The sequence below is a fragment of the Oncorhynchus mykiss genome, chromosome 6 (genome assembly GCF_057628025.1).
Source record: "Oncorhynchus mykiss isolate SJ-2025 chromosome 6, ASM5762802v1, whole genome shotgun sequence".
Lineage (NCBI taxonomy): Eukaryota > Metazoa > Chordata > Actinopteri > Salmoniformes > Salmonidae > Oncorhynchus > Oncorhynchus mykiss.
Window position 1 is genome coordinate 27,825,597 of NC_143027.1, and position 19,918 is coordinate 27,845,514.

At 40.6% G+C, this 19,918-nt stretch overlaps 1 long non-coding RNA gene across 1 annotated transcript; it reads left to right on the plus strand.

Moving 5' to 3' along the window:
* Window positions 1-2,378: 2,378 nt before the first annotated feature.
* LOC149982824 (uncharacterized) lies at window positions 2,379-8,424 on the plus strand. Its single transcript, XR_016496917.1, has 2 exons — window positions 2,379-2,714; window positions 6,377-8,424. It is a non-coding gene; the product is annotated as an uncharacterized LOC149982824 (long non-coding RNA).
* The last annotated feature ends 11,494 nt before the right edge of the window (window positions 8,425-19,918 follow it).

Genomic DNA, 19,918 nt, shown 5'->3' on the forward strand with positions numbered 1-19,918 from the left:
TACACAACACAAAACTAAATGATACATTAATTGCACTATAACAGTGACAAACGGTGCCCACAAACTGTTAGGGCCTACATAAAGCTGTCCCAACAGCAGAGTCCCAACAGCAGTCCCAACACCTTACCACTCCTACACCTGGCTATCAGCGAAGCCTTGTCTGGCAGCGAAACAGTTCATTCAGCCTCATTTACTGCCTTGACAAAAACATAGCTGATATGGCTGATTGCTTAAACAATGTGGTTTCTACTGACAATTGAGATGTACAAATTATGGCATAAAGGGACAAGTGGATAAGAGACCATCTGTACTTTCGATTAAGACGTTAATGAGCGAGCTAGGATGGACGAAGTCAATATAACTATTTGTTCAGCACTTTTGAAATGTACAGCAACAGAATTCATAACATGGGCCATTCTTAGTGTTCTCCCTGTACACAAAGTCAGAACCTTAGGATAAATAAAGGGGGCATATAAGCAGACAATGAAAGCTCTTACAATATTTGATGATTACATTTCTCTAAAACAGGCTACATGTGCCCTATCAATTCAGAACAGTAGGTGAAATTAAGAGGGGAAACGGGACCAAATTATTAGGGTGAGGCACATGGGTTACTAAAAGCTTACTACACAACATACATTTACTATTACTTTCTTAGCTACCATATACATATCTTCCTGGCATATTACATCCTTTATGCAGCAGCATACAATACATTTTTTGACTCACCTTGTGGTGCTGTGCTCACTTGAACAGGAAGGTGGTGCCTCAGTACTTTGTGGGAAAATTGAGTCCTCAAACTTTTAACTTGGGCTCCTGAGTGGCGCAGCGGTCTAAGGCACTGCATCTCAGTGCTTGATGCATCACTACAGAAGCTCTGGTTTGATTCCAGGCTATATCACAACCGGCCGTGATTGGGAGTCCCATAGGACGGCAAACAATTAGCTCAGCATCCTCCGGGTTTGACCGGTGTAGGCCGTCATTGTAAGTAGGAATTTGTTATTAGCTGACTTGCCTAGTTAAATCAATAAAAAAATCACAAAAATCAAAGCCTGGCATTCTCTGGATGTATGGTGCTTTCAAGGCAACTGGGAACTCGGAAAAAAACAAGGTCGTATTATGACGACGTCAGTGATCTTCAGGTCATAGCTCTAGAAAAATCCCAGAGTTCCTGATTTATAATTCCGAGTTGGATGACCATTCAAAACGTATTTTCCCAGTCGGAGCTAATTTTTTCACAAGTTCCCAGTTGTCTTGAACTTGAAGTCAGATTTGCCAGTTCTACGTTAAAAGTTGTTTTGAGCGTGGCAGAAATCATGCTGGATTGTCAGCATGGCCAATGTTGAATGTTTATCCTTTTAAGCTTGGAAAAGAGACCCTTAAACCCAGACTTGGGACCACACAGCCACTCCACTGAATAGCAGGCTAGTGATTGCTTTACAATGTTTGCAGTTAGCCACCAATTCCTTCCAAACCACTCCTTGTTGAATTTGCGATTTCCAACTTGTTGTGTAATGGCCGATGAGCACCAATATATTTTATCTATAATTTCTTTTCATTATTTCTCTTCATATGACAAGTATTAAAACTGATTTGCCAGTAGATGTTTGACTTGATTCATGATGATGACTGCTAGCTAAGTCCAATCAAAGCTACTGTAGATATAACATGATTTGAAGTCATTTTATCTGTAGCCAACAACCTTGAGCCTTCTTGGATGGGCACTTCTAATGTACCTATATAGTGACATAGTGTCCCCATGAGTGGCAAAACACTGAGTCAATCACGGTGCAACCAGAGAACATTACCAGCCCCTCCATATTTCCTGCTGGCTGCCCCACCACCACAGGAAGCACTGAGCTTGGCTGAAACACCTGCATTTTGGAGTTGCCTTCCTCAAGAAATCAAAAAACAGATAATTTTGTATGCATCTTTATTAACTCAATTATTATTATTTATTTAGTTTTTACAATGTTTTTAACTTCTTATGGCTGCAGGGGCAGCATTGAGTAGCTTGGATGAAAGGTACCCATATCAAACGGCCTGCTCCTCAGTCATAGTTGCTAATATTTGTATATTATTAGTAGTATTGGATAGAAAACACTCTGAAGTTGCTAAAACTGTTTGAATGATGTCTGTGAGTATAACAGAACTCATATTGGCAGGCAAAATCCTGAGTTGAAATCAAAACAGGACGTCAGAAATCTGAGCTTGTATGTATTCACCAGAGTCCCCAATGAAATCCCCTTGAGATATGAATGATGTTGCACTGCCTAGGGGTTCCACTAGATGTCAACCATCAATATAAATTAGAATGAGGCTTTTATGTTGTTGTGGGAGTGAATGAGAGCAGAATATATCAGATGTCCATCAAGCAGCCATTTTGTGATCCCACTTTTTCCTCATGGTAGTCACTTGCATTGCTCACGAAGACAAGAAAGAATACTCCGGTTGGAACTTTATTGAAGCTATATGTTAAAAACATCCTAATGATTGATTCTGTACTTATTTTGAAATGTTTCTTCGACCGATAATATCACTTCTTGAAGTTTTTGTCCGATATAACGCTGACCAGAATTAGCGTTTGGATATGTATACCAAACGCACTAACAAAAGAAGGTATTTGGACATAAATAACGGACATTTTCAAACAAAACAAACATTTATTGTGGACCTGGGATTGCTGGAGTGCTTTCTGATGTAGATCATCAAAGGTAAGGAAATATTTATCATGTAATTTCTTGTTTCTGTTGACGCCATCTTTGCGGCTGTGTTTTTACTTTTGAGCGCTTTCTCAGATTATTGTACGTATTTCTTTTTCTGTAAAGTTTTTTTGAAATCTGACACAGCGGTTGCATTAAGAAGAGGTATATCTATAATTCCATGTTTATAACTATATTATCATCTACATTTATGAGTATTTCTGTTGAATGATGTGGCTATGCAAAATCACTTGATGTTTTTGGAACTAGTGAATCTAACTCGCCAATGTAAACTCAGATTTTTTTTATATAAATATGAACTTTATCAAACAAAACATGCATGTATTGTGTAACATGAAGTCCTATGAGTGTCATCTGAAGTTACTTCAAGGTTAGTGATTCATTTTTATCTTTCAGCTTTTTGTGAATACTATATTTTGCTGGAAAATGGCGGTGCTTATTGTGGTTTGGTGGAGACCTAACATAATCGTTTGTAGTGCTTTCGCTGAAAAGCCTATTTGAAATCGGACACTTTGGTGGGATTAACAACGAGAAAATGATATGACACGTATGTTTTAGGAATTGTAATTATGAGATTTTTGTGGTTTGAATTTGACGCCCTCTATTTTCACTGGTAGTTGTCATATCGATCGGTATCTGGGTTGCAGCCATAACAGGTTTTAAACATATGTGACACGGATTAATGTCAAAATAACATGCAAAACAGCCCCCCCACCCCACCCAAATGTAAAAAATATATATATATATAACCACTCAAAAGTTTGGACACACCTACTCATTCCAGGGATTTTCTTTATTTGACTATTTTCTACGTTGTAGAATGGTAGTGAAGATATCACAACTATGAAATAACACATATAGAATCATGTAGTAACCAAAAAAGTGTTAAGCAAATCATTTTAAAAAGTAGCCACCCTTGCCTTGATGAACGCTTTGCACATGCTTGGTATTTTCTCAACCAGCTTCACCTGGAATGCTTTTCCAACAGTCTTGAAGGAGGTCCCACATATGCTGAGCACTTGTTGTGTGCTTTTTCTTCACTCTGCGGTCCAACTCATCCCAAACCATCTAATTTACTTTTAGCACCCCTAAAAACTAAAAACATTTGTCATAAGAAACTAGCTCCCTGGTATACAGAAAATACCTGAGCTCTGAAGCAAGCTTCCAGAAAATTGGAACAGAAATGGCGCCACACCAAACTGGAAGTCTTCCGGATAGCTTGGAAAGACAGTACCGTGCAGTATCGAAGAGCCCTCACTGCTGCTCGATCATCCTATTTTTCCAACTTAATTGAGGAAAATAAGAACAATCCTAAATTTATTTTTGATACTGTCGCAAAGCTAACTAAAAAGCAGCATTTCCCAAGTGAGGATGGCTTTCACTTCAGCAGTAATAAATTCATGAACTTCTTTGAGGAAAATATAATGATCATTAGAAAGCAAATTACGGACTCCTCTTTAAATCTGCATATTTCTCCAAAGCTCAGTTGTCCCGAGTCTGCACAACTCTGCCAGGACCTAGGATCAAGAGAGACACTCAAGTGTTTTAGTACCATATCTCTTGACACAATGATGAAAATAATCATGGCCTCTAAACCTTCAAGCTGCATACTGGACCCTATTCCAACTAAACTACTGAAAGAGCTGCTTCTATGTTCCTATGTCAAACATAATAAAAGGCACTCTATCCACCGGATGTGTACCAAACTCACTAAAAGTGACAGTAATAAAGCCTCTCTTGAAAAACCTTGACCCAGAAAATATAAAAAACTATCGGCCAATATCAAATCTTCCATTCCTCTCAAATTTTAGAAAAAGCTGTTGAGCAGCAACTTACTCCCTTCCTGAAGACAAACAATGTATACGAAATGCTTCAGTCTGGTTTTAGACCCCATCACAGCACTGAGACTGTTCTTGTGAAGGTGGTAAATGACCTTTTAATGGCGTCAGACCGAGGCTCTGCATCTGTCCTCGTGCTCCTAGACCTTAGTGCTGCTTTTGATACCATCGATCACCACATTCTTTTGGAGAGATTGGAAACCCAAATTGGTCTACATGGACAAGTTCTGGCCTGGTTTAAATCTTATCTGTCAGAAAGATATCAGTTTCTCTGAATGGTTTGTCCTCTGACAAATCAACTGGAAATTTTGTGTTCCTCAAGGTTCCGTTTTAAGACCTATTGTTTTCACTATATATTTTACCTCTTGGGGATGTCATTCGAAAACATAATACGAAAACATAAACAGAGATGCTTGTTTTAGGTCCCAAGAAACAAAGAGATCTTCTGTTGAATCTGAGAATTAATATTGATGGTTGTACAGTCGTCTCAAATAAAACTGTGAAGGACCTCGGCGTTACTCTGGACCCTAATCTCTCTTTTGATGAACATATCAAGACTGTTTCAAGGACAGCTTTGTTTTCCATCTACGTAACATTGCACAAATCAGAAACTTTCTGTCCAAAAATGATGCAGAAAAATGAATCCATGCTTTTGTTACTTCTAGGTTAGACTACTGCAGTGCTTTACTTTCTGGCTACCCATATAAAGCACTAAATAAACTTCAGTTAGTGCTAGTGTAACGGATATGAAACGGCTAGCTAGTCAGCGGTGGTGCACGCTAAATAGCGTTTCAATCGGTGACGTCTGAGACCTTGAAGTAGCGGTTCCCCTTGCTCTGCAAGGGCCGTGGCTTTTGTGGAGCGATGGGTAACGATGATTCGTGGGTGACTGTTGTTGATGTGTGCAGAGGGTCCCTGGTTCGCGCCCGGGTATGGGCGAGGGGACGGTCTAAAATTATACAGTTACAATAAAGACGGCTGCTAGAATCCTGACTAGAAGCAAAAAAAAAATATCATATTACTCCAGTGCTAGCCTCCCTACACTGGCTTCCTGTTAAGGCAAGGGCTGATTTCAAGGTTTTACTGCTAACCTACAAAGCATTACATGGGCTTGCTCCTACCTATCTTTCTGATTTGGTCCTGCCGTACATACCTACACGTACGCTACGGTCACAAGACGCAGGCCTCCTAATTGTCCCTAGAATTTCTAAGCAAACAGCTGGAGGCAGGGCTTTCTCCTATAGAGCTCCATTTTTATGGAATGGTCTGCCTACCCATGTGAGAGACGCAAACTCGGTCTCAACTTTTAAGTCTTTACTGAAGACTCATCTCTTCAGTGGGTCATATGATTGAGTGTAGTCTGGCCCAGGAGTGTGAAGGTGAACGGAAAGGCTCTGGAGCAACGAACCGCCCTTGCTGTCTCTGCCTGGCCGGTTCCCCTTTTTCCATTGGGATTCTCTGCCTCTAACGCTTATCCTTTGGCTGTGCCGTGGCGTAGATCTTTGTGGGCTATACTCTGCCTTGTCTCAGGATGGTAAGTTGGTGGTTGAAGTTATCCCTCTAGTGGTGTGGGGGCTGTGCTTTGGCAAAGTGGGTGGGGTTATGTCCTTCCTGTCTGGGGGTATCATCGGATGGGGCCACAGTGTCTCCTGACCCCTCCTGTCTCAGCCTCCAGTATTGCTGCTGCAGTAGTTTGTGTCGGGGGCTAGGGTCAGTTTGTTTTTCTGGAGTACTTCTCCTGTCTTATCCGGTGACCTGTGTGAATTTAAGTATGCTCTCTCTAATTCTCTCTTTCTCTCTTTCTCTCTCTCGGAGGACCTGGGCCCTAGGACCATGCCTCAGGACTACCTGGCATGATGACTTCTTGCTGTCCCCAGTCCACCTGGCCATGCTGCTGCTCCAGTTTCAACTGTTCTGCCTGCGGCTATGGAACCCTGACCTGTTCACCGGACGTGCTACCTGTCCCAGACCTGCTGTTTTCAACTCTCTAGAAACAGCAGGAGCGGTAGAGATACTCCTAATGATCGGCTATGAAAAGCGAACTGACATTTACTCCTGAGGTGCTGACTTGCTGCACCCTCGACAACTACTGGGATTATTATTATTATTTATGAACATTTGAACATCTTGGCCATGTTCTGTTATAATCTCAACCTGGCACAGCCAGAAGAGGACTGGCCACCCCTCATAGCCTGGTTCCTCTCTAGGTTTCTTCCTAGGTTTTGGTCTCTCTAGGAAAAATTCCTAGCCACCGTGCTTCTACACCTGCATTGCTTGCTGTTTGGGGTTTTAGGCTGGGTTTCTGTACAGCACTTTGAGATATCAGCTGATGTAAGAAGGGCTATATAAATACATTTGATTTGATTTGGGTTGAGGTCAGGTGATTGTGGAGACCAGGTCATCTGATGCAGTACTCCATCACTCTAATTCTTGGTCAAATATCCCTTACACAGCCTGGAGGTGTGTTGGGTCATTGTCCTTTTGAAAAACAAATGATAGTGTCACTAAGCGCAAACCAGATGGGATGGCGTATCGCTGCAGAATGCTGTGGTAGCCATGCTGGTTAAGTATGCCTTGAATTTGAAATAAATCAGCACCCGCACACCATCACACCTCCTCATCCATGCTTCACGGTGGGAACCACACATGCAGAGATAATCCGTTCACCTACTACTCGTCTCACTAAGACACAGCGATTTGGAATCAAAAATCTCAAATTTGAACTCATCAGACCAAAGGACAGATTTCCACCGGTTTAATGTCCATTGCTTGTGTTTCATGGCCCAAGCAAGTCTCTTCTTATTGGTGTCCTTTAGTACTGGTTTCTATGCAGAAATTCGACCATGAAGGCCTGATTCACAGTCTCCTCTGAACAGTTGATGTGTCTATTACTTGAACTCCGTGAAGCATTTATTTGGGCTGCAATTTCTGAGGCTGGTAACTCTAATGAACTTATCGTCTGCAGCAGAGGTACTTCTGGGTTTTTCTTTCCAGTGGTGGTCCTCATGATAGCTTTTAACAAGGCACACCTGTTCATTGAAATGCATTCCAGGTGATTACCTCATGAAGCTGGTTGAGAGAATGCCAAGACTGTGCAAAGCTGTCATCAAGGCAAAGGGTGGTGTCTTGGAAATTCTTACACAGGGACACTCAAAGTCAATCTTAAATGTATCATGTTTATTGTCAGTGCGCCAGAGAGTTTCCAACCAACCCAATGCACCATAATACACATGTCAATCAGGACCTCTGCTTGGGCATACCCAGCAGTTGGCTTACAGAATATATATTTATATTTGCATAATTTAGCATAATTAATTCATCATTACCGTTTTGTTTCATAACATTTGACAGACCAATACCTCACAAGGCTTCTTCTCTCTAAGCTGAGACCTTGAAACTGAGATATCTTTAGTTCGTTCTCAAAACAAGGTTTGGGCATACTGCCAAATTGCAGCTACTGATGTGTGTTTTGTCCTATATTTTTATTTCATTTATTTTTATTCCCAGCCCCCATTCCCACAGGAGGCCTTTTTGCCTTTTGGTAGGCCATCATTGTAAATAGGAATTTTGTTCTTAACTGACTTGCCTAGTTAAATAAAGGTTAAATCATTTCATTAATTAATAAAACACAGAAATTGGTGTATAGAACAGCACATAAATAGAACACAGAAATTAGTTATAAGAAAAGCACAAACATTAAAATTCCATTACAGTGGAAGAATTTCAAATATAAAATACATTTGCATTTGTTTAACAGTCTTTTTGGTTACTTCATGATTCCATGTGTTATTTCATAGTTTTGATGTCTTCACTATTATTCTAAAATGTATTAAATAATAAAAATAAAGAAACTCTGGAATGAGTAGGTGTGTCCAAACTTTTGACTGGTGCTTTATATAAATATATATATTTGTTATTTTTTTGCTAAAAATGTGTGGCTCAAAACAGTTGGGGCCCTGCCCCACCTGCCCTCAATGACTGGTCGACACTGATTATCTCTCTCCCTCCCTCGCGTTGCTCTGATAGATATGAGCCTGCAACTATCATCTCTCCAGCATTGCAATTCATCATTTATTTCCTTATAGAATCATATCTGCTGAAAACCTGAAATTGAAATTTGGCTACATTTGCCAAAGTTATAGAATTACAGCAGTCTGTTCATAAATGAATGAATTAATTCAGAATACTACACAAGGAGTAGGCCTATAATTTAGACACAGAGGATCAATAGCTTATTTCATTTTTGCCTAGCTGTGGATCGTGTGTAGCCCAATTGGAAGGCATAGCCTACAGTCCGGAATGTGCCACAACTCTGTCAGAGAACAGCATGCTGCCCAAACAGGCCTTTTTCAGTATTTCAAATACAATTGCCGGAAAACACAGGTTGGAAAGAAAATGGCTCCTGCTGAAAAGAGAGGACTGATCTGTCTGTAGAGGCTACCACAATATTCTATCAACTTCCAAACAGGCATATTGAGAGAACATTGTTTTACAAAGTAAAATGAGAGAGACAGGCTTTTGGCATGAGCACATCAGCTATGCATGACCTGTGCATCATTGGGTGAGTCAGTGAAACTGGAAAGCTTTTTTAGGCCTATAATTCCCTCATATTGTACAATATGTGTGTCTCCACACACCTAGGCCTAGGCTGTTGAGGGATTAAAGACAAGGTTGTTTTTATTGATCTCAGTTTTTCAATGTCAAAGTTGCCTGTCATTTTGATAACTTGTGTAATTACAAAAGATTATGCTAAAGTCTCCAGTCATGTAAAATGACAAACAAAAATGTAAAGGCAAAAAGTAATAGCAGACCCTACGCTACAAAAATATTTCCCCTTTTGTGCAACTCCTGCAAGCACCTCTACTATACCGCTCTATGACACTACACAAATACGATGACATGCACGTAATGCTTTAGATGTCTAGATTTTTTTACATGCGTTCCGGTATCTCAAAGCCCCCCAGGGCATCCCCCTCTCATGCTCACTTTTTGTTCTGGCACCTCCCAATTTACAAATAAAGCACTGGGCACAGTACAGTACAGTACATGTACTGTGCCCAGTCTCCCTCCCTTTGCCCTTGTCCACCCACACAGCCTGGTCTCATAGATTCGACACAACATAGTAAGCGTAATAAATCCAGGACACTCAAATTAGTATGATATGTTATGTTTGGTATGGTTACATAAGACAGAAGGTTACTTAAGGCAAAAACGAAAGGATGTTGAACGACTAGCAAGTTTGCGTGTTCGAATCTCATCATGGACAACTTCAGCATTTTAGCTTACATTTTTTTTACAACTGCTTACACACAAAATCTTTTCATGTCACACAATTTTTTAAACCTCTCACTCAAAGTGCTAAACTACACACCAAATATCCAAAACCATAAGCTATTTCTCAGCCTTTGACTCAGTTGTCAATTGCATAAAATACTTTTTTCAAAACACTACACACAATTCTCTACCTAAAACACAAAAATCTAACAGGAAGTGACTTGCTTTCCTTTTCCAAACACAACTAATCAAAATGCTACACTTATTCACCAGGTCACACACACACTCCTCACATGTGCAAACACTAATAGCTTAGCTGATCACTAACCAATCACTGCTTTACTGTAGTATAGGCCTATAAATAGGTCAAAGGTCAGATTACCTGTTTTGAACAATGGATGCCAACAATGGACAAAGAGCAATAGGAAGAGGATGAGGGCAAAGAAGAGAAGGAAGGAGAGCCATCTCTGAGATTAGGGCAACACTTGTTGATCATTTGATCAACCACGGTTTGACCATGAGAGGCTTGACTGAGAGTCCAGCCCAACTTGAGTCGATTTACAGTGGCGTCCATAATTCGAACCTTCAGAAATGAGAACAGGTATGCAACTATCTAATGACTATTTTAGCATTACAGTAATGTACGGTAAAATACGTATGACTGCATAGTATTGCATAAACATTTGTAACTCTAAGCCATCCATTTACTGCACTGCATTGAATGAATGAGGTTGGTTATCATGCTGTACTAAATTTTTTTGTACATTGTTTACAGTTCCTATGCTGAACACATACTGTGTTTGAATTCTGTACAGAGTGGAAAGGCAAAGACATCATGGAGGACGAGGACACTTGTTTACAGATGTCCAAGAGACTGCAATTATAAATATGGTTTTGGCCAACAATGCAATTAGGATTCGAGAGATAAGAGAGCATATCTTGAATAATGACACCATATTTAACAACATTAATGCTGTAAGCCTGTCAACCATACAATGCATCCTCCAACGGCACCGAGTGACGATGAAACAACTTTACAAGATGCCATTTGAGAGAAACTCTGACATAGTCAAGAATATGCGACATGACTTTGTAGAGGTATGTATGCAACACTACTTCCAGTACTTCAGACATACCATATTTACTCATCTATATATCCTTTTGTCTGTTATAGAGAGTATTGGCGCTGGATGCCCATGTAACTCGCCATTCATTTATTTATGTGGATGAGGTTGGCTTCAACCTCACCAAAACCAGGCGCCGCGGAAGAAATGTAATAGGACAGAAGGCAATTACCAATGTCCCTGGACAGCGTGGGGGTAATATAACTATGTGTGCTGCCATCACTCAAAACGGGGTCCTCCATCACAATGCCACACTGGGTCCGTACAACACCGGCCATATGCTCACTTTTTTGGATGCAATTTACACAATGCTTGTCCCTGATCCAGATCAGGAGCCTGCTAGAGTTGTGGTTTTATGGGACAATGTTAGTTTTCACCAGGCTGTTCTGGTCCAAAACTGGTTTGCCATCCATCCACAATTTGTAGTTTTGTAACTACCCCCCATATTCACCTTTTCTAAATCCCATAGAGGAATTCTTCTCAGCCCGGCGCTGGAAAGTGTATGATCGCCAACTCTATGCCCGCATGACGCTTCTCCAGGCAATGGAGGATGCATGTGGGGACATAGAGGTGGCCTCTGTCCAAGGTTGGATACGCCATGCTAGGAGATACTTCCCTCGATATTTGGTAAGAGAAAACGTATCTTGTGATGTGGACGAAGTATTGTGGCCAGACCCAGGCCGGAGAAGAATTGAGTAGCTTAGCACTGGTGACTGCCCCGCCCCCCCCCCCCCCCTACCAATTCCTGGACTGCCCCACCAGGACCCCACACACACAATTGTGTTCTTTACTGTATTCTAAAGAATCTACTTTTGGTTTACATATGTTTATGGTGTTGTTGTATGCTACTGTATACAACAGTAATGTTTGGCCTAATAAATATGTTCTGTTTCTACATTGCATTGGTGTTTACAGTGTACTTGTTACCCCTCTCACCAGATTACTTTCACTGTAGAACATTGTATTGAAATGTAGATATAATCCTATGAAAGACCAAAGAACTTTAGATTTAGAACAACAGTGTTTACATGGTATATCCAAAAATGTACTATTATGAAAGCAATCTTTGCCATTTGATGCAAATGCTTCATTCTGACATGTGTTTTATGGCATTTTGAATGCAGTGTTACATTTTGAAGGAGATGTGAGGCATTTTGTGTGTGCAGTTTTGGGAATTGTGTGTAGAGTTTTGAAAAAAAGGAGACAGTTTTGAAAACTTGTGTAAGCAGTTGGAAAAAACGGTATTAGCAACTACTTCCAATTTTTAGTTACTTAGCAACTACTTAGCATGTTAGCTAACCCTTCCCCTAACGTTAACCCTTTTAGCTAAACCTAACCCTAAACCTTTAACCTAACTAATAACCTTAACCTTAACCCTAACCCCTAGTCTAGCTAATGTTAGCCAGCTAGCTAATGTTAGCATTAGCCAACTAGCTAACATTAGCTAGCTGGCTAATGTTAGCCAGGCTATGGGTTAGGGATAAGGTTAGGGTTAAGGGAAGGTTTAGCTAACACATTGGAATTTGTAAAAATCATAGGTTTTGCAAATTTGTGACAATTTTTTTTACATATCAAACTAATTGTAATTCATAACATATCAAACGAAATAACGAAATGTTACATAACATACGAAACAAAACATATCACACTAAATGGAGTGTCTCGGATTGGCCCACAATACACATAATTCTACAAATAATTCACACATCGGCTGTTTTAAATGCCTCAATCCTGAACCAATGCTAAGACATGAGCATTTGAGAGCCTCTCGGGTGAAGGCACTCAATGCCCTTTGCAAAGCACTTGACAGCACTTACTAAAAGTCTAGTGGCGGCCGCAGCATGACAGAAGTATATGATGTCAAGTTTTCGACCTACTGGTAGTTTCTTTGAGAAGATCTAAAAAGCGATCTGTGCATTTGAACAACAGCATAAATACAGTTGAAGTCGGAAGATACACCGTAGCCAAATCATTTAAACTCAGTTTTTCACAATCCTTCATATTTAATCCTAGTAAAAATTCCCTGCCATAGGTCAGTTAGAATCACTACTTCATTTTAATGTGAAATGTCAGAATAATATTAGAGTGATTTATTTCAGCTTTTAATTCATTCATCACATTCTCAGTGGGTCAGAAGTTTACATACACTGAATTAGTATTTGGTAGCATTGTCTTTAAATTGTTGAACTTGGGTCAAACGTTTTGGATAGCTTCCCACAATAAGTTGAGTGAATTTTGGCCAATTCCTCCTGACAGAGCTGGTGAAACAGTCAGATTTGTAGGCCTCCTTGCTCGCACACGCTTTTTCAGTTCTGCCCACAAAATTGCTAGGGTTTTGTGATGGCCACTCCAATACCTTGACTTTGTTGTCCTTAAGCCATTTTGCCACAACTTTGGAAGAATGCTTGGGGTCATTGTTAATTTGGAAGACCCATTTGCGACCAAACTTTAACTTCCTCACTGATGTCTTGAGATGCTGTGATCTGATTTGCCGAAGGGGGGCGGGGGAAGGCCTTGTAGGCATCCCTGAAGAGAAAATAGCAGTGCTTGAGTGTTTTCCCAGCACGAGTGCTACAGTCAATGTGTTGATAGAACTTTGGTAGTGTTTTCCTCAAATTTGCTTTGTTAATATCCCCAACAATAATTAATGCAGCCTCAGGATATGTGCTTTCCAGTTTGCATAAAGTTCAGTGTAGTTCCTTGAGTGCCGTCGTGGTATTGGGTTTGAGGGGGAATATACATTGCTGTGACTTTAACCGAAGAGAATTCTCTCGGGAGGTAATATTTGATTGTAGGGTATTCTAGGTCGGGGGAACAAAAGGACTTGAGTTTAAGTATGTTATCACAATCGCACCATGAGTGGTTAATCATGAAACATACACCACCGCCCTTCTTCTCTGAGAGGTCTTTATGCCTGTCTGCGCGATGTACTGAAAACCCAGCTAGCTTTATGGACGGGGAACGTATATCCGTAGAGAGCCATGATTCCGTGAAACAGAGTATGTTACAATCTCTGATGTCTCTCTGGAAGGAGATCCTCACCTTTAGCTGGTCTACTTTATTGTCCAGAGACTGAACATTAGCGAGTAATATACTCAGAAGCGGTGGATGGTGTACCCGCCTCCTGAGTCGGACTAGAAGTCCACTCCGAATACAAATGAGTCATAGTAGGCAGGACAAGCAAGGCGGCGGTAGAGCCAAGCATGAGCTAACGAGATCCTATTGGCGCGTTCTAGCATGTATTTGCATATTTCCATTGGGGATCACCTACTCGGTGAAGTGTGCGTGTGCAATCATGCAAATTGTGTGTTGTATGGATTGAAACAACATAGGACCTTATGTATCACAAAGCATGATCGAATTAAGTAGCTAGCTACAATCATTTTGAGAAACACACATTTTTTGGTTGATTTTTGGGTCAAATTAACCAGTTACCCACCTTTGATAAGCAGCTTGCTAGCTAGTTAGCTCCCATGGCAATTTCAAGTCTTTCTAAACTAATATCTGACTAACTCGTACATGTGAAGTTATTTCAGAATAAAAGTTAACTGGCTAGCGCATCATGCTTCGTGATATTATGTTAGCTAGCTATCACCAGTTAGATTATGTGTTTTCACTTATTGCATCCGCATGCTTGTTGTGTTCTCCCTTGTGCACTCATGATGTAAGCTCATTCTAAATATTAGAATCTAATCTGTTCAAAACAGTGGATGCATGTCAGAGGTGTTTTTTTTTTTTTGCCATGCAAAAGTGAAATAGGTGTACAGTTGAAGTCGGAAGTTTACATACACTTAGGTTGGAGTCATTAAAGCTAGTTTTTCAACCACTCCACAAATGTATTGTTAACTATAGTTTTGGCAAGTCGGTTAGCACATCTACTTTGTGTATGAAACAAAGTAATTTTCCCAACAGATTATAGCACCTATAATTCACTGTATCACAATTACACAAAGTTTAAATACACTAAGTTGACTGTGCCTTTAAACAGCTTGGAAAATCCCAGAAAAATGAGGTCATGTCTTTAGAAGCTTCTGGTAGGATAATTTACATAATTTGAGTCAATTGGAGGTGTGTCTGTGGATGTATTTCAAGGCCTACCTTCAAAATCAGTGCCTCTTTGCTTGACATCATGGGAAAATCAAAATAAATAAAAAATGTGTAGACCTCCACAAGTCTGGTTCATCCTTGAGAGCAATTTCCAAACACCTGAAGGTAGCACATTCATCTGTACAAACAATGGTACGCAAGTATAAACACCATGGGACCACGCAGCCGTCATACCGCTCAGGAAGGAGATGCGTTCTGTCTCTTAGAGATGAACGTACTTTGGTGTGAAAAGTGCAAATCAATCCCAGAACAACAGCGAAGGGCCTTGTGAAGATGCTGGAGGAAACAGGTACAAAAGTATCTATATCAGTAAAACGAGTCCTATATCAACAGAACCTGAAAGGCCGCTCAGCAAGGAAGAAGCCACTACTCCAAAACCGCCATAAAAAAAAGCTAGACTATGGTTTGCAACTACACATGGGGACAAATGTCATACTTTTTGGAGAAATGTCCTCTAATGAAACAAAATTAGAACTGTTTGGCCATAATGACTATCGTTGTGTTTGGAGGAAAAAGGGGGAGGCTTGCCAGCCGAAGAACACCATCCCAACCGTGAAGCACGGGGGTGGCAGCATCATGTTGTATGGGTTCTTTGCTGCAGGTGGGACTGGTGCACTTCACAAAATAGATGGCATCATAAGGATGGAAAATTATGTGGATATATTGAAGCAACATCTCAAGACATCAGTCAGGAAGTTAAAGCTTGGTCGCAAATGGGTCTTCCAAATGGACAATGACCCCAAGCACACTTCCAAATTTGCGTCAAAATGGCTTAAGGACAACAGTGTTAAGGTATTGGAGAGGCCATCCCAAAGCCCTGACCTCAACCCTATAGAGAATTTGTGGGCAGAACTGAAAAAGTGTGTGCGAGCAAGGAGGCCTGCAAACCTGACTCAGTCACACCAGCTCTGTCAGGAGGAATGGGCCAAAATTCACCCAACTTATGGAAGCTTGTGGAAGGCTACCTGAAACATTTGACCCAAGTTCAACAATTTAAAGGCAATGCATACCCACTGGGAATGTGATGAAAGAAATAAAAGCTGAAATAAATCACTCTCTACTATTATTCTGACATTTCACATTCTTAAAGTAAAGTGGTGATCCTAACTGACCTAAAACAGGGATTTTTAACTCGGATTAAATGTCAGGAAATGTGAATAACTGAGTTTAAATGTATTTGGCTAAGGTATATGTAAACTTCCGACTTCAACTGTATATACTGTATTCTATTCTATTGTATTTCAGTCAATGCCACTCTGACATTGCTCATCCTAATATTTATATGTTTCTTTATTTTACTTTTAGATGTGTGTATTGTTACTGCACTGTTGGACTTAGGAACACAATTTTGCTACTCCCGCTAAATATGTGACCATTGGAAATGACAGTCTGTGGTCTACTAACTAGGCAAGACAGTTAAGAACACATTCATATTTACAATGACGGCCTACCCCAGATGACACTGGGACAATTGTGCTCCGCCCTGTGACTCCCAATCACAACCAGATGTGATGCAGCCTGGATTTGAACCAATGACTGCAGTTTAGCCTCTTGCACTGAGATGTAATACCTTAGACCGCTGCGCCACTCGGGAGCCTAAACATCTTTGCTACCACTTTACAGATCCACCAAAGATTTGTATAATTAACCCATATAGACCAGAGCCTGTCGTTTCCAATGGGAGCAAATGAATCATAGTGGGCAGAACAATAAACGACGTGGGCAGAACCAAGCACCAGCTAGCGAGATCCAATTGGCGCGTTCTAGCAGTTATGTTCTTCCACTGCCGGTTAGTGGGCTTCCTCTTATCACCATATTTGGTGAGTGGAAAAGCCAAAGGGATGCTTCACATTTAAATGCTGTCCAGTGAAATATCTGTCTCATTGTTCTTGCGCATGCACACCATTTATTCATGGGCCTAATAATGACGTCATTTAAAAATGAATGACCTTTTAATGTGGCATGAGCACAACTAATTAGGAATTGCCATTGATTAGGACTACATTAATTGATGCATCTTGCTGACAAATGTACCTTTTTTGTAGCCTGAAAAGTTTGGACACCTGAAATGGGGCTGAAACTGTCCAGGGAAAATGGGATGGTCACTAACACACTATTTACTATACTAGGCTACAATGCGTCTCACCATGAACTTTAAATAGGCCTACCAGTAGCCTCTGATGTAGTGGTAAAAAAAAAAAGGTGGGAAAACTCTACCTATCCTCTCAGCCAAGGCAATTTTACACATGAACACACGCAGGACAGGTAGCCAACATTCAATAGAATATGAGTTGAATCAAAACATGTTGTACACCCTAGTTCATGAGTTGTCCATAATTCAAGAGTTAATGCTAGGCGTCTTCACAGATCATGTGATATAAAATACTACCTTTCCTTACGTTAATGCTATTTGTCATTATTGAGCATTTAACAATTGAATTAGGACACTGAATTTAAACCCTGTACTAGTTATCTAGTGATATTGTCGACCATCATCAGCTGATCATGGAAAGAAAACTAATATTGATTAAAAAAAACAATAAAGGTAAATAAATGGTCTAGTACTGGCCAAGTATGGCACGAAGAACAACAGTACCCTCGCACGCCTGGGAAAAAAAGCAATGAGCACTCTAAACAACTGACTGACAAAAGCAAACGATGATAAATCAACAGATACATCTAATGCATTGCAATAAAGGCATAGGTTATTTTTTGTCAAGGACGCATGGAAAACAAATAGCGACAATTAGGAAGTACAGAGCAAAATGTATGCATAAAGAAATTCAACACTACTCAGTGTACAGTGCTCCACATAGAAATACATGGCTTAATCCATAACAGAGAAGTGGGGGTGTTCGTTTAATTTAGAAGCTTTTATTTTCATATTTACCAATGTAAAACATACACTATATATACAAAAGTATGGTGCATTCGGCTATTTCAGCCACACCTATTGCTGGCAGGTGTATAAAATCGAGCACACAGCCATGCAATCTCTATAGACAAACATTGCAGTAGAATGGCCATACTGAAGAGCTCGGTGACTTTCAATCGCACCTTCATAGGAAGCCACCTTTCCAACAAGTCAGTTGGTTAAATTTCTGCCCTGCTATAGCTGCCCCAGTCAACTATAAATGCTGTTATTGTGAAGTGGAAACACCTAGGAGAAACAAGGCTCAGCCTCAAAGTGGTAGGCCACACAAGCTCACAGAACGGGACCGCCGAGTGCCGAAGCGCATAAAAATTGTCCTCGGGTTGTAACACTCACTACAGAGTTCCAAACTCCCTATGGAAGCAACGTCAGCACAATAACTGTTAGTCGGGAGCTTCATGAAATTGGTTTCCATGGCCGAGCAGCTGCACACAAGCCTAAGATCAACACGTGCTATGCCAAGTGTCGGCTGGAGTGTTGTAAAGCTCACCGCCACTGGACTTTGGAGCAATGGAAACACATTCTCTGGAGTGATGAATCACGCTTCACCAACTGGCAGTCCAACAGACTAATCTGGGTTTGGTGGATGCCAGAACACTACCTGCCCCAATGCATAGTGCCAACTGTAAAGTTTGGTGGAACAGGAATAATGGTTTTTCATGGTTTGGGCTACAGCATACAATTACATTCTAGACGATTCTGTGCTTCCAAATTTGTGGCAACAGTTAGGGGGAGGCCATTTCCTTTTTCAGCATGACAATGCCCTCCCTCGTGCACAAACCGAGGTTCATGCAGAAATGGTTTGTCAAGATCAGTGTGGAAGAACTTGACTGGCCTGTACAGAGCCCTGACCTCAACCCCATCAAACACTGTTGGGATGAATTGGATGCAGACTGCGAGCCAGGCCTAATCAGTACCCAACCTTACTAATGCTCTTGTGGCTGAATGGAAGCAAGTCCCATCAGCAATGTTCCAACATCTAGTGGAAAGCCTTCCCAGCCTCCACTGGCTGTTATAGCAGCAAAGGGGGGACCAACTTCATATTAATGCTCATGATTTTGGAAGTTGTTCGACGAGCAGGTGTCCACATACGTTTGGTCATGTAGTGCATTTACCACTACATTTTAAAGAATGATTAAATTAGCATATTTTTAAAGCCCCCCCCCCCCCTAAAGTTTGACTTCTGTTGCATTTACGTCTCATTCAGGGAGCTTGGGACTGTAAGTTTATATCTACAAAACGATGATTCTGAGATAATTGGCATTAAAGTTCCAAACCCTCATTGGTTTATCAACATCAATTGGGGTTATTTAGAGTATTATATAACTAGAGACCATTTAACAAAACAAGGCTTTGTCTATAACTCAAATTTGACAAAAATGCAGATAGAACCTTAGTCAAAAACTCTCGAAATAGCCTACCAAAATGTCGGAAATTAGAAGCAGGAACATTTCCAAATTCGGCAAAAAAAACAACATTCTGCAGTCTTTGACTGTAGACTACAGTGTATTTTCTATATTTGCGGGTTAGGGTCGGGTGCAGGCTTCAGATTTTCACTTAATCATATAGTCTAGTGGATACGGAGGGGTTAGGCTATTAGCAATTGTGGGAGGGTGTGAGTGAACAAACAGCTAGACCGCACAACATTAGTCTATGCCATGAGGCGAATGACCAGGTCACAGCCATGATAAAAATGTCATAACACATGGCCTCGTTATTATTGCTTAAATAATGTTTTTTAAGTTAGCCTACATTATGAATCTGTAACTGGATTAAGGACTCTAATCAATCCACATTGCGGAAATTTCAGCTTTCCAGCGTGATGGAATTTTACAGGCAATATTCCGCCTTTAATGGCGACTGCATTCACTGTTAACGTTCCACGTCTGCTCAATTGGAATTGACCTTATGTCTATTGTG